General features: G+C 46.7%; 1 protein-coding gene across 2 annotated transcripts in view; it reads right to left on the reverse strand.

Moving 5' to 3' along the window:
* Positions 1-2,496: 2,496 nt before the first annotated feature.
* The window catches only part of MAP2K6 (mitogen-activated protein kinase kinase 6), a 55,777-nt gene continuing 43,451 nt past the window's right edge, over positions 2,497-14,822 (reverse strand). Inside the window, exon 13 of one of the 2 annotated variants that reach the window (XM_080561290.1) lies at positions 2,497-3,358. The gene's annotated coding sequence lies outside the window, so the exon portion shown is untranslated. Of the gene's footprint in view, positions 3,359-7,849; positions 8,208-14,822 lie in introns of those variants that run through there. The other variant, XM_080561289.1, reaches the window with a different exon arrangement.

Genomic DNA, 14,822 nt, shown 5'->3' on the forward strand with positions numbered 1-14,822 from the left:
CTCGCATGTGCTCCGTTCAGTGGGTTAGCGGTGGCATCACTCAGGGCTGAAGTCCCTGCTCTTACCTGAGCTGAGAGGAGCACAGCGAGCACTCTGCGATACAGTTTTAAAGCAGTCACTCTCTGTGACCGTTTCATAATAGTCCTGTTCAGGCAGCATAGCAAATAAGGGCCATTTTCCAGAGGAGGAACTTAACAGGGATCGAAGATTCCTGCCCAGGATGCACGAATCCTGCACCCCACAGCAGGGCTGGTGCTGATGGAGAGGGCAGCCCATGGTCCTGAGCCTGGAGATGTGAACCCAAGTCCCTGCGGTTCAGGGCAGCGATCTCCCTGCCACCGTCCCAGCAATGATATCTGTTCTGCCAGGCTGCCTCTTCCAGTGACCGTCCATCTCCCTGTATTAAATGCACTGCAAAAAAACTAAATACCCACACAGAAAAGAAACTTTAAAATGCTTTTAGTTATGATCAAACCTGGCCACAACACCTAGAGAAGGGAATTGCTAGATGGACACTGCAGGGACTCCACAGCGACTCCCTACAGTGACTCTTCTAGGGCACTGGAATGCACTTAGGGATGCTATAAATCAGAAATTAATCTTCCTTAAGGAAGAAAGGAGAGCTGCAAGTCTGCGTTCTTGCTCCCAGGAGAACGGCACAACAACGAGTCCAGGGAAGGAGAATTACAGACGCCTCATTTCATCCTTTCTACCCCTATGATGTTCCCCGACGTGCCGCTGAGCTTCGCCCACCTCGGGGGATGCTGCACCATGAAGAGCAGCAGCGCATGGGCTGGGGGGGGAAGCAAAGAACTCGCAGCAGCCGCCTTCAGAAATGAGCCCTTCCCACCGAAAGGAAACCTGTCTGATCTTCTAAACCCTTCCCTGCAATTATGCTTATCGTATTTCCCTCCTGATGTATTTCTTCTTCGAGAGCGACAGCCTCCACTCCGAGCTGTGGGCGAGCTCCGGGGCTCGCACATCCGTGCATTGCCACCTGCAGCCTGCTTGGGAAAGAGCCGCGCTCGGCACCGAGCCCCGGAGCTCGCTTCTGTGCTTGCCTCAGGTCACCCAGATGTCTCGGAGTGAAGGGCATCAGCTTGTCTGGCCTCATCACTGTATAATTAGTCCACTTGTTTTCGAATTTTAGAGCTCGACCATCGTCCTGCCGAGAGCTGGAAAGAGATGGGAGCTCTCAGAGGAAACAGGGGAGCTCCCGTCTGCTTGGGCAGGATGAATTATTAACTTCCGTGGGCACTGTTGTTCAGACCTCGGCGTTAAAAAGATGTGGTTAACGTCTTCCCTAATTTTCTCGTCAATTTTCAGAGCGAAACTTCCTCTCTTCTCACACACAGCAGTGTGAAAGCCAGGGGAACTCTGCTCTGCAGAGCCAGGCGGAGAGCGCGAGTTTCTGCTACCAGGCGGCTGAAGTCGTTTTATCTTAAACCGTTAATATTTCATAACGTTGCATTTTTTATGTATTAGCGACTGAGCTCTCAGCCAGATTTTTTTTTTAATATTTGCATTTTTGTAGGAATAAAATAAATAAATAAATAAATTATATTTGCTTGAAGAAAATGTCAAAATTCGAGCAGATGGGAGTTTTTACGAAAAGAAGACTGTTTTGCACAGAATTCATTCCATTTCCAAAACCTCAAATAAAGTTTCATATCTTTCAGCAAATCTTGGACCGGGATTATAAATTCAAAATAAAAATACAGAAATTTCCTATGCTGAGCTTATAAATGCTAGTTTATGACATTTTCTGGTGTCTTAATGAGAGCCATGTGACCAAAGTTACACATTATAGGAAATAGCCAAAAGGCACATATTATTTTACAGGTATATTTTTAACTGTAGAGGATTGCTTTTTAAAAGTTTAACACAAGATGTTGTTATCCTTTTTTAATTAAAAAATTACTGCGGTATTTTTCCATTTTTAACATGCTCTGCGCTGCACCTCAGCAGTGCGCAGGAGAACCGCGTCTTGGCCCCAGAGTCCTCCATGCACTACAGATGTTGGCACCAATGCTATTTATTGTCACCTTGCAGCTCCCAAAAGCTCCATCTTGCTGATTTTCTTCACCGCAAGCCCTCACAGCATCATTTCGGAAAAGTTTTGTGCATACAGAACTGCTGATGTTGGATAGTAACAGCATCACTAAAACACTTTTGTTTTACTTAAGCCCAGCAAACTAATACAGTGACAATAATGGCATGTGATGGTATCGGAGGGGAAGTCTCAGGCCTTGCTACACCTCACCTGTTAAATATTATTGGCTTTAGTGCCGTAGGAGGTCTGAGCTCTCTGGACCTCACAACACAGCCTTAGTAATTATCCCCATTTCCAGCCCCATCTCCACTGTTTGTCCCTATTGACAGTGCTGCTATTGAATACCCAGTAATGGGTTGCAGCCTCCAGCAATCCTCCCTCTCATTTTCCAGCTCAGGGGAAATACAACAGATGAGCCCATACTTGAAAAGGAGGGGAGGCAAGGCTGTGGTTCTCTGTGAGGCCATCAGTGGCACTTGCTCAGGTCCTGGGCGCAGGGGACACACACCACCGATGGCCCAGTGGTGGCTTCTGTCTATATGTGTGGTGCTAAACAAGGTTCAGTCTGCAGCCAAATCCACCAGGTTTCAGTGCTGGGGGGCAGCTTGAGGTTGACCTGGGGAGGAATTGCATTGGGTCAGCCTGGCTAGCTCCCCCCAGGAAGGAACCATGGCCAAAAACCGTCCTGGCACCTCAGGTCTCTGTGTGCTACCCTGAGACCAACAAGTATCCCTCCGACAGTCCATACAAGTCTTCAGTGGCACCAATTTCACTATAAAATATTTGCATGTTTTCAATTACAGTGTAGGCCAGGCAGACCCGCGAGGCTCTTCGCAATGCCGAGCCTGTACAATGGATGCATTAGGTCGTTCTCTTAAGCATTGCCTGGTGGGCCAGAAGAATCCTGGGTTTACAAGAGTTAAGGAGGGGGGGCAGGGAATTAATTGACATCTTCCATCTTCATATGATCTCAGGTGGATACTTTATTTTTTGTCTGAGGAGGTTTATTTTCCTCCAGCTTGATTGGATGAATTGTGTTCCCAGAGATCAGAGAGTTCAGATGGCAGAGGATCCTCTTACCAGAAGATGAAAGCCAATATAATCAACTGCACAACTTCAAAACATGCAGCTTGTTCTTGTTGGCTGCGCCTAAGTTTTCCCTGCAGAGAAGCTGTCGACAATGATTTGATATCAATCCAGTAACAATCCCTGGTTTCTAATAATAATTTGCACTTCAGTAGAAATGTTCATGTGAGGCTCTGAGAACATTTAGCAGATGGTCATTAGCGAAGCTCCCCAGTTCTCCTGCAAGGAAGAGATAACAATTATTAGCCTTGTTTTACAGATGGTGACACCGAGGTGAGGCACTGAAAGGTGAAATAACTCTCCTAATTTTCCATAACGGGCCGGTGGCAACAGATCTATGAATGAAACCCAGGCATCCTGCTGCGATTACTCCACAAACCCCATATCCTTATCTCTTACAGGAAAACGTGGTCAAAGAGGTGAGCCTGGAAAGCAAAAAGCAAATGACTCAAAGGCAGGCTTCATGACACATTTCTGGAAATAAGGAATTAGGTCTGGGTCAATAAATAACTGGAAAACCAGGGGGACGCAATCTGAGAGGCATGTGAAATGAGGATGGATGGAAAAGCAAGAAGATAATGGAAGGGAGGGGAAGGAAAACAGAGAGCGGGGCTGACTTTTTCTTTCCACTCTTGGTTTCAATCAGCATTGTAAAGCGAAAGGTTAGGGCCCAGAAGGAACGGAGAAAGCGAGCGGCGTCTGCCCCCGCGGGGCTGTGCCTCATGAGGGAGGCTCCCCAGGGGCTGTGCTCACCAGGCCCATGGCCCACAGCCCTCAGGCCTCAGCCCACAGCCCTCGGCCCACAGCCCAGGGCCCTCAGCCCATGGCCCATAGCCCTCAGCCCGCAGCCCAGGGCCCTCAGCCCTCGGCCCTCGGCACGGAGAAGCCCTGGCAGCGGGGGTGCCCCTGGCAGCCGCCACCCCCTGGCCTGGCGAGCGCTGGCCCCGCTCCCTGCAGCCAGCAGCAGTGGGAGGGCAGGCCGGAGGTGCATGGACGGGCGCTTCAGGGACTAATTTTAGCTTTCCGTTGTCCTGCCTTTCCCTTTCTCACCCAGGACGTCTGGACTGCTGACACCGATTGACTGGCTGATGCTCCAAACCGCCGCGCTAACATCACACATACGCGACGAGGGGAACGCGGCCCAGCTAGCTGGCCCAGCGGTGGAGTTTATAAAACAGCCAAATGGAAGCCAAAAGACTCGAGTTTAATCCCTCCAGTTAAGTCATCTAGATTCCTTCTCGCCACCAGCCATCTGATCTCAATCAACAAATCTTGGCCTTCGTTTCCTAACCTAGCAGAGTCCCAGTGCTGAAGCCTGAAGTGATCTGCGTGCAAACTGCTTTAGTAATGATACCTTCAAGAGGGATTTATTATTATTATCATTATTATTATTTCCCAAAAGCACTCTAATGTGAAAGTGGTATGCAAACAAGAAAGGTGTCTTAGTAAGGTTTGCTGTTAGTAATTTGTAAGCACTCTGTAATGTTCTTACATTCATTTTTAACATCTATAGCTATTAGGAGTATATTGAAATAGATGTACTAACATGAATATATTATATTATAAATATATAATACCCAGTCATTGGGTATTAAAATGGCATGCTTTTTATGACTAGAAATACTTCCAATTTGTCTATTCCTCTCATAACATTACTAGGATTTGGCAAGCAGATCAAACCTGGACTGCTATGTCCATATCTTTAACATCAGTAAGCAGCACCACCTCTAGATGCAAGATACTCTCATGAAACTCTGCCATACTTTTGTTTTCAGCATCATCCCACACACACTCCAGCACCAGAGGGCCTGAGCACCAGACCTGTAACCAGAAGTGTGCTGGAGTGGTAAAATACTGGCTTTATAGCAGGGAACGCCAGGGCAGTTCCAGAGAGCAGATGGCTGCATCGGCCAGCTCAGAGACGGCTCACGGCCAAGAACGGACACTGCTGCTGCTGCGGGCGCTCCTGGGGGACTCGAAGCAAAGGGCTTCATTCATCGTATTTGCATTTTGGAAGTAAATACTGCTGCATGCCCAGAAGGGATCCCAAATGTGGGGAGAAAAGAGAAGACGGAGGAGGCGGGAACACTGCGCTGCTCTGCCTGTGCCAGCTATGAGCACGTTTTTCATGATACAGAGAAGATGGCAGAGCAGCTCATGCCAAGAACAAGTGTGTGTCACCTCAAATACTCTTTTTTCCATGCCCCTTTTATTAAACCCAGTCGCCAAATTTCCCATGCCTTGTCACAGCCCCAAGGAAATGAAGCGGCAGAGGAGCCAACCTGCAGAGCAAGACCTGTGTTTGAAGAGCACCGTGAACAGAAAAAATCCTGCGGGTTCTCCTGATCTTTGGATCTTTGGTCCACAGTTCTGCATGATGGTCACTGTGGAGGAATGTTAGGGAGATGCCATTTGTCAGGCCAAAGTGTTTCCCAGCAAAAGTCAGGATTCACAACTGGATTCTACATACTCAAGGCTATCTTTAGCAAGCGGAGTTGTGAAACATGTCTCTTCAATTTTGCCATCTCTCATGACTACAAACTGTTTATACCTCAACATTTGTTTTTTTCTTATCGTCTCTGTCCACTTCCAGCAAGCACTGAGTACAACCAAAATGAGGGAGCATCCAGGGGCCGAGGTACTTTCCACAGGGACAGGGATGTGTCTCCCCAAGTGCCACTTGCTGTGCCAGATGATTGATCACTCTTGTGCCACATGAAGAGAAATGTATCCACGAAACTGTACAGATATTTGCCAGCAACTGCTGAGAACCCAGTGCCATCCCTACAAGGGCTCACAGTTGACCTACCAGTCATGTACAGCGTGAGCAACTCAGATTCCTCCCTTCAGGAAAGCAGACCAAAGAGAGACCATTTCAAGGCATGTTTCAGCATAGACACACGATTAAGTACTGTCTTGTCCAGGGCTGGAGCTCCTGTTCAGCTGCGGACCCTCAGCTTTCACTCCTCCTCATTTCAGTGTGACGTTAGCTGTGACAATGCAGGACCTTATTTCACAATTTCTTTTTCTGAACATGCATGAGATACCGTGTAGTAGAAAGGGACGCAGAGGGAACAAGATATGCCATTTTGCCAACTAAAATAATTGTATTACAAAGCTCAGTCCGGCTTACATTACTGTGCCGTGCTCAATCAAACGCTATCCCAAAGGTGCACACGTATCTCCAGACTATTTTAGGGGCTGGCAGCTGCTTCAGTACACTTACTCTTTTTTATTTTTTTATTTTTTCATCTTGGGGCTTTTAAAATTGATGGGAAGCTGAAGGCAAGAGCTGATGCATTGTAGATGACAACAAAAGAGGCTCCATAAAATTGCTTTTGGCATCTCGTGTGCGTTCCGTCTACATCTTATAAATTACCGCTGCATTTCAGCGATAAAAATAGTTTTGTATTTGGAATTGATTACAGTGAGATAAAGTTCTAATAAAAAAAAAAAAAAGTACTGATGCATAAATATTCTGAACATACAAGGGTAATTTGATTTGATAAAATAGAAGTAGGGCTCTTAATTTCTTTTAAATGGAACAAGCATCCACACACACATACCACAGCATGGATGAAACTTCAGCAGCTGTTTTACTTAGGATTCCCAGAAATGGTTATGTGCCTCTTGTAGCTCTTCTCTTCAGACGTTTTTATGGCAATCTCCATGTCACTGGCATTCTCATCCCCGATGCTGGGTAACGTTCCCCTGCAATCTGAACATGTTCAACCCAGGACACTGTGCTTTCTGCTATGCAATAAACATCGATCCCTTTCCTGTGCCCTTAAGGGTGATCATATTAAGTAGGCTATTTTTATTTAGTTCGTTCCTTAGCGCACCAGCTCTGCAACCAGTGCTTTTGCCTTAGCTGGGACTGCAGGATCAGCAGAGGGAGCTGATATATTGTTTTCAGCAATTCTTATATAAATGGAAGCATCATTTTATTTACATGAAAAAGAGGGAAATAGCTGTTCATATTTCAGTACGATCCAGACCAGCATGCTTTAATCAAGCAAAATGCTATTTGACTTCGACTAATAAATTAAGGGTGAAAATTGGCTCTGCATCATGACAAATGCATAGTTAACCTTTAAAGAAACAAGAGGCTTAATTGTAGATAACAGGGCTGGATGCAGGACATGGTGAAGACAGAGCAAAGCGCCAGGGCTGATTTTGCTGAGCCCCCCCCACCCACTCCAGCACTGGTGCAAGGCGCTGCCCACGGGCACGAGCGAGCCCCCAGGTCCCCAGCCCCAGCAGCTCACGCTGGTGTCAGCCCAGCCCCGAGACCTGCACCCGCAGAGGCCGTGTCCGCTCACAACCCACTGCACCCCCCGTCCAGGCTGGAAAGAGGCTTTTTGGGGGGGCAGGAAGCCGGCTCCTCTGGTCCCACCAGCGCCCTGCCAGAGCCGCGGCGGGGGCCGGGGCTCACGCCTTTGATGTGGGCTGGACGGGATGTGGATGCGTCTGCTCGCGCCAGCCGCGCTAGCCGAAGCGCAGAAAGAAAAACCGACGGCAGAAAGGCGATCGTTTCTGTAGAGCAGCTTGAGCATTCCTCAGTTCTCAATAATGTACGATAAGCTGTTACAAGATCCTTAAAAATCTTCCATATGAATAGCAAAAGCTGTACAAAATGTGTTCCCAGCAACTATTTCACAGTCCCGGGTCGTGCTTCCATGTGGTAAATGCAGGTAGACTGACAGCATGTTATTTTTAAATTTCATTTATTTATTTTTGTGTACATTTTTCTTAATTTGACTGACATAGCATTGCTATAAAGATGCCCTGCTCTTTGAATATTTAATCCAAGACCACTAGTTCAAGTGTGGTTATGAAAAGTCACGGCAAACATATGACTGGAAAGAGGTGGTTGGTTTTGACTTCCAGGCAGTTGTTTGAAGCATTTCTTAGATGCACACAATATTCAGCAGAACACACGCACACACAGTGCTGAGTTTAACACACACACGCGCGCACACACATCTGGAAAACGGTTACAGTGGTTGAAGTTTCAAAAGGTGTACTGTCCCCTTCTCTCAGCAGCAGTGATAAACCTTTGGATATCCTGAGAAATAAAATTGAAGCGTAGTAAAGAAGATTAACTTATTCCACCAGCAGGGTACTTTTTTTTTTTTTCAAGTTAAATATATTCTCCCAATCTTTATTTTTTTTTTTTTTCAAATGAAGAGGGCAGAGGGAAAGGTCCTGGGGCAGCCAGGGTTAAAGAATACCAGTTCAATTGTTCCACCAATGTCCTTAATCCAGTACAACACGGATCTTAAAAGCATCTCATTAAAACAACAACATTAAATAAAAGCCTATCTAATGTTACGCACATGGTCCTACTGTCAGTTTCCTACTATTTATCATCTTCATAGTACGAGGAACAGCTTTGAGATGAATGAAGACAACACAGGTTAGGAGAAGTGCTTCAGAGAGCACGGACGTGAAGCCGTAGGGGCCAGCAGCCGGGGGACCACCGATGCGCTCTGGAGCATGGGGGCACCCGGGGGCTCTGCAGTGCCTGCCTGCCTCCCATGGGAAGTTTTGCCTGCCTCCAACGTGCAGTTTTGCCTGACTGCAAACCTCATTCAGCACTGGGGAGAACCCAGGTGGGATCTCACGAAGACGACAGCACCTGCTTTCTGCTCAGTAAACCCCCAGCATGTGTTCGCCAGCGCTGGCCAAGCCAGGGCAAGAAGTGTGGGGACTCAAAGCTTCCTATCCCCATCCACCCTCACCCACAGCTACGATTTGGGGTCTGGCATTGGGATGGGGACACTTTTGATTCTCATGAGCTCCGGCGAGCTGCCCCGTGCCACGCACTCCTCCGCAGCCAGAGGGGTTGTGTGAGGTGACAGGCTGCCGAGCAGCAGCGAGCGCTGCGGAGGAAGCAGGCCAGCAAAGACTTAGACAACAAAAACAAACATGAAGCAATTAAAAGAAGGATGGGAGATGTGGTCTGATGCGCTTTTGCCAAGAAATAAATATTTTACATTGCCCTTTTTGAAAACACTCGCATTGTGTTTTTTAAATCTCCAAAATGGCAGCTGCTCGCGGCACCCACCCCTGCACACACACACACCCCCAGCGCACGCACGCTTCCAGCCTTGGAGAGCTACCGGATTTACTTCGAGACGAGTTCCTGGTGCATTTTGACAATTTACTTTGAGACAAGTTATTCGCAAGAAGGCAAAGTTCATGCGTGGCTTTGACAGCTCCACTTTCTCATAAATGGTATTTGAAAAGCAGAAAGCAAATGAGGGCCAAAGCTCCATTTAAAGTTCACCTCAGATGCCTGAAAAGCATTTATACCCACATCCTTCTGAGGTCCCTGCTTTATGAACTTCTAATGAATTCCACATTCTGCTACCCAACGTTTCTTATACATAGGGGGAAGAAAAAACAAACCAGAAAACCAATGCAAGCTGTTAGAAAACAGATGCACCACAGCAAGGCTGGGGAGGCTTTGGAAGCAGCAGAGCAGCAAGGCACCTTTGCGAAGAGGGGGACGGGAGGAAAAGAACAAAAAGCACGTATTTGCGAGATGCCAGTCCTTACAGACTCACGCAGGGCATACATACGGGATTTTGTCTCCTACAGAGCAAGCACAGCCTCTCATGGGCAGGCCTCGCGGCCTCCTCACCAGGGCAGGTGTTTGGCCAGAGGCAGGCCTCAGCGCCTCGCTGCCCCGAGGGCTAACACAAAACTCCAGGCTTTTTTCTGATGAGGCTCGGACAAACCCAGGCCATCACGAGCCAGGTGTTATTCCTCAGGTGGAAAGCAATCCTTTTCCTGGAATTCCAGTGCGCTGCTGGTTAACGAAGCCGCGGCACTGAGCGTGCATGGCAGCTAAACTGACCCTGATGCTAGTCAATGCCCTCCTGAAGGAACAACTACAACCCGACTGGTGCTTTTCTTATTAAAAACAACACCAAAAAAGTGAGTAGGCTTATTCAGAATACCCCAAGACATTTAAAGAATAAGTGGAAAAAATATTTAAAAAAAAAAAAAAAAGCTTCATTATCTCCATCTCCAATTCCAGAGCAAACCGGGTCACTAAAAGAAAATCTGAACTGCTCTATATATAATTTACAATAATAATTAGCCACCTACTGACACTTACTATCCCAGCTGTCAGAAGACACGAGAGTGATTCAATATAGCTCGAGGGCAGGCTGAGAGATACCTTCAGCACATCTTGGGCAGTACCAGGAATGGATAAATAATAAATAATAAGAACATGAGAAAGAATAATCAGCTTTCCACATGTAAGGAAAAGCAGAGACTTTCACAGTTATGAAATAAATGATGGTACTGAAAAAAAAAAAAAAGAAGAAGAAAAAGAAACACCCCCAAAAAATAGAATAAAATAAAATAAAATAAAATAAAATAAAATAAAATAAAATAAAATAAAATAAAATAAAATAAAATAAAATAAAATAAAACAAAATAGACTTGCATTACAGTAGGTTGGAATTTTTCTCTTTTTAATGTGTTCAAAACACAGCTGCTTTGCCTTTGTCCTCTTCAACACCAGCAGACCACTGGGAAGTGGTTGCTTTTCCATTCAGCTCAGTTATTTTTTATTTTTTTAGTGGAAGTACATAGAAATATCCTTGTTACATATTTCTCACCATTGCAAGAAAGCACATTTCACACGCAGAGAGACAGAAACTCTAGAAATTTCATATATTTTGATGCCAAACATGGATCTTCACGAATAAAACTGTCATTCCTTAAATTGAAGATTTTGGACATTTTTAGGCAGCTTTTTTTTTTTTTCTGTGAGAAATGACAAGTTTTACTCCAGCATATCCCCAGTTTGCAAGACGCTACATGTAGCAGCTTCCCCCCAGTGTATTGCTATTGAAAAACAAATGCCAAATTCCCACCGTTTTGCATGTTGTGCCGATTTCCAGCAGCCCCGCTGGCACGGTGACAGCCGTCACCAAACACAAGTCACTTGATTCACCATTATGGAGAAAGAGAAATGGTGGCAGAGCTCTGGAAATGCACTACATACCTAGATTTATGGGGTATTTCGGAGCCACATCCTGGGTTTGGTGATACTGTACTTTGTACCGGGCTTTTTTCTGCCTGTAGAGCCCCGATTTCAGTTAAGACCACCGCGCAGCATGGGCTGTGTTATCAGATATTTATGGAAGACTCATGACTAACTCTGGGCAAAATGTGGATGGGGAGCTCTGCAGCTGCACCTGTAGACGTGAAAATTCGATCCTGACTTAACAGCTACAGTGCAGGCTGTAATTTATCTTTAAACACACCTTTTTGGCTCTTACAAGGCACTTAATCTACATCTCTTCCCTCTGGCTGCCTAAATCAAGGACACCTGGTCCTTTCTGACTCTTCACACCGTACCCTTCCTGGAAAAAAAAAAAAAAAAAAAAAAGAAAAAAAAAAACAGCATACAACTGGGCTGAGAAATACCGAAGACTTTCAGCTATTGTTCCTGGACACCCCGAGACGGCTGAAAGCTCTTAACTAGAGAAACAGACAGCAAAAGGAGACGTGACAGAGCCCAATACCTCCATCACACGCAACCCTGGGGAAAATCTCTCTCTCTCTACATTTTTGGAGGCTGTGGGCACACTTGCTGCCAGACTGCTTTCCATCTCTCAGAGTTGGCCACCTCTTGCCGTAGCACTTATCTCCATCCACGTTCTGGCACAAAGTGGTTCGCACCCTTGCGTGACGGGTCAAGGCGTTTCAGAAACACCACGGACTGATCTCCTATTTGCTCAAAAAGAATAAAAATCTGGGGCAAAATGAAAATGAATTAGGATAAACCCTGAGCTGGCCTCAATTCTCCCTGCATGAAAAACCAAACACGAACCTTCCTGATCGGTTCAGCAATACTTGGGGCGGGTGTGTTTATCCTTTATTTTAAAATTACACTATTCTGAGCTTCCTGGATTTAGCTGGGCCCAAAAGCGAAAGTAACATACCAAAATACCCTGAAATAAACTTCTAGGAAGGGTTTTCAGGTCTGGCTAAAACCACACAGCTTTGGAAATTGCCGAAAGCCGTCTGATCTTTCGAGATTTCCATCTCTATTTCCAGCGCACTTAAGACGCTTCCAAGCATTTCCCAGCTTATCCTCGCGGCACTTCGCAGCCACTGGAGTCGTGCCCCATCGTTTAGAGAAACCCAAGAGCCTTTCGAGGAAGGAAACGCCGCCCGGCCCGCAGCCTGGCTGCCGGCAAGGGCGAGCCGCCGTGCCGCGAGGCTGCTGCAACCCCGGAGCTGCTCTGCTTCCAGGAAGGGATTTTTAATGGGATGGCAGCGAAGCATGAGAGCGTGTCAGAGAGCAATCCGACAGCCCGGGGAAGCTCTCGCTTGGGCTGGATACCCGCAGGGTAGCTAGGCCCTGGCTGCGGCTTCCCGCAGGCAGGCGCTGGATAAGAGGCAGGCAGCGCCGTCCTCTCCCAAAGCGCTCCGCCGAGAGCTGGCCGGAGGCCCCTTTCCCTTGCCTTCACTCTGCCCAACCGCCTAGAAAAAAGGCTGCTAGTAAAATCCCAGACACTAAAATGCAAAATTTTAGTGATAAAAATAACGGTGACTGAGATGTAAGGGGTCGATGGAGGCTAAGAGCTTTCTAGCAACCCAGGAGTGCACTAAAGGAGGCCGTATAATAAATGTCATGAGCCACAGTCGTTCCTGGGAACAGCGCTGCCCGCAGCATAGCTCCCTGCAGAATTCACTTGCCCCTGTGGTCAGTAAATTAGATGTTCCCATTTTTCAGTTAGTTACAAGCCACCTTAGGATGTTTACCCTCTTCTTTCTCAGCTACAGAGGCATTTCCCAAGCTTTTTCCATCATCTATGTCCAAGGAAGCTCACTGACGAGCTTGGTAGGGGAAGCAGCAGTGCACAAAGCCGTGCAGCAGGCAACAAGCACTGATTCACTTGCAGTTTTTCCCAGCCATTTTCTTTTGAGTTTTAAATTTTGTTTTTCTTGCAAGAAGTGGGGATGCAGTGGCAATCTGGGACAGGTGACAAAACCCATGCCCTAAATCCATTCCTCTCTGTCTGCTTCACTCTTCTCCACCACCTCCAGACCTTCCTTGGCAGAGGGGACTGAGACCAGCTGCCTAGCAGAGGACTTATTTTGTCCCTATGCCATTAAAACCACCCTTGCAGTTTACTACACTCTCTTTAGAGTCCTCTTCATTTCTACAGCACACAAACCTTTGTGTCCAGACCACCGGCGCCACCACCTCCTAGCTGTGCCTATGCTCACCTACAAATACATAAAGGCTGAGACTAAAATGAGCTTTTTTTTCTTGCCCTCCTTAACAACAAAATCATCTGCTTTTGTGGCGTGGGGTTACATGAAGGAGCTGCATTCTTTCAACCTGCAACAGAGCTGCATACAGCACAGAAAGCATCTCCTCCAGCCACGGTCCAGAGAGTGAATGTCAGTGTGCTGCAGAGCTCTGGCCTGCCAGAGCACACGTCAAATTTCATAGTATCCATCTGCTCCAGTAAAGGCTGAGCTGAAATATTAATTAGGAGATCTGATCCCTTCTCACCAGAAACAATCTGGATTTTATAGCTCAGCCAGAGGCCAGAGAAACAGACAAAGCTCTGTGATACATCCTTTGCTGCTGGTTAAAGGCTTTCAAGGAAACAACCAACTTGGGGGAGAGGACACAGACTGTCAAACACATGGACATCTGGTCTGTTATGTCCACCCTTCGTCTGCCCCAAGCTCAGCCCCCTCCTCCTAAGTGCATGTTCAGAACAGAGAGAGATGAGTCCTCTAACATAAACAGCTATAATATGGCAATAAAGATTAATGAGTAAAACTTGCCATTTTATGTATAATCCGCAGGGATTTACAATCATTAATCTTTATTAGTGTGTAATAACTGTTTAGACAGTAAGGACAGATTCTCAGCTGGACAAAACTGGCCTTTTTCCAGCAAAGCCAATGGAGCAATGCCAGTTTACACCCTCCATGACCCTAGCTCTAAATGAGACCCATCCCCATCTGCAGGAATCATATCGCTAGCAGTATTTCCCCAACAGCGGGAGCAGACCAGTGAAGGCAACTATTTGTCTTTCTCTGTATCTGAAAAAGAGAGCCGCATGAGTCCAGGAAGCTCAACAATAGACATGTCAATAAACATGAGGAAATTCAATGAAAAAGCAACAGCAACAAAAGGAACCCCAAGGAGCAGGGAAGTGGATGATTTCTGAGGCAAGACTATAAGATCTGGTTTGGCAGGAGCATAACTAAGAGGGATGTAGCAATCTTTGGCATGTGAAAGAGTGAAAGCACCAAGACAGGCTCCCAGAGTTCCTCTAAGAGGAACAAGATGGAAGAGAGAAAAAAAAAAGAGCATCTTGGCTGGCTTTTCTGAGAGAGGAGTTTGGGTTTTGTTTTTAATAAAAAAGAGGTCTATTAAACAAGGGAGCTGGTGGGAACCTTGTCTGAACTACATCAGACCAGCCACTAAAGCAATGCTGCATTGGCCGAGCAGGATTTCCTCTTCCAAAATGTCTAGGAAAGAAGGGAAACGTGCAGGTACATACTTAGCTTCCTGCAAACACGGAGAAGTCCTGGCTAAGGCTGGGAGTGCTGGTGTTCCTGCCCTTGGAACCGGGCACGGCACTGCCACAAGGTGCACCTAACGCTGACCCAGCAGGCACGC

This window comes from Anser brachyrhynchus (assembly GCF_964034855.1).
Source record: "Anser brachyrhynchus genome assembly, chromosome: 18".
Lineage (NCBI taxonomy): Eukaryota > Metazoa > Chordata > Aves > Anseriformes > Anatidae > Anser > Anser brachyrhynchus.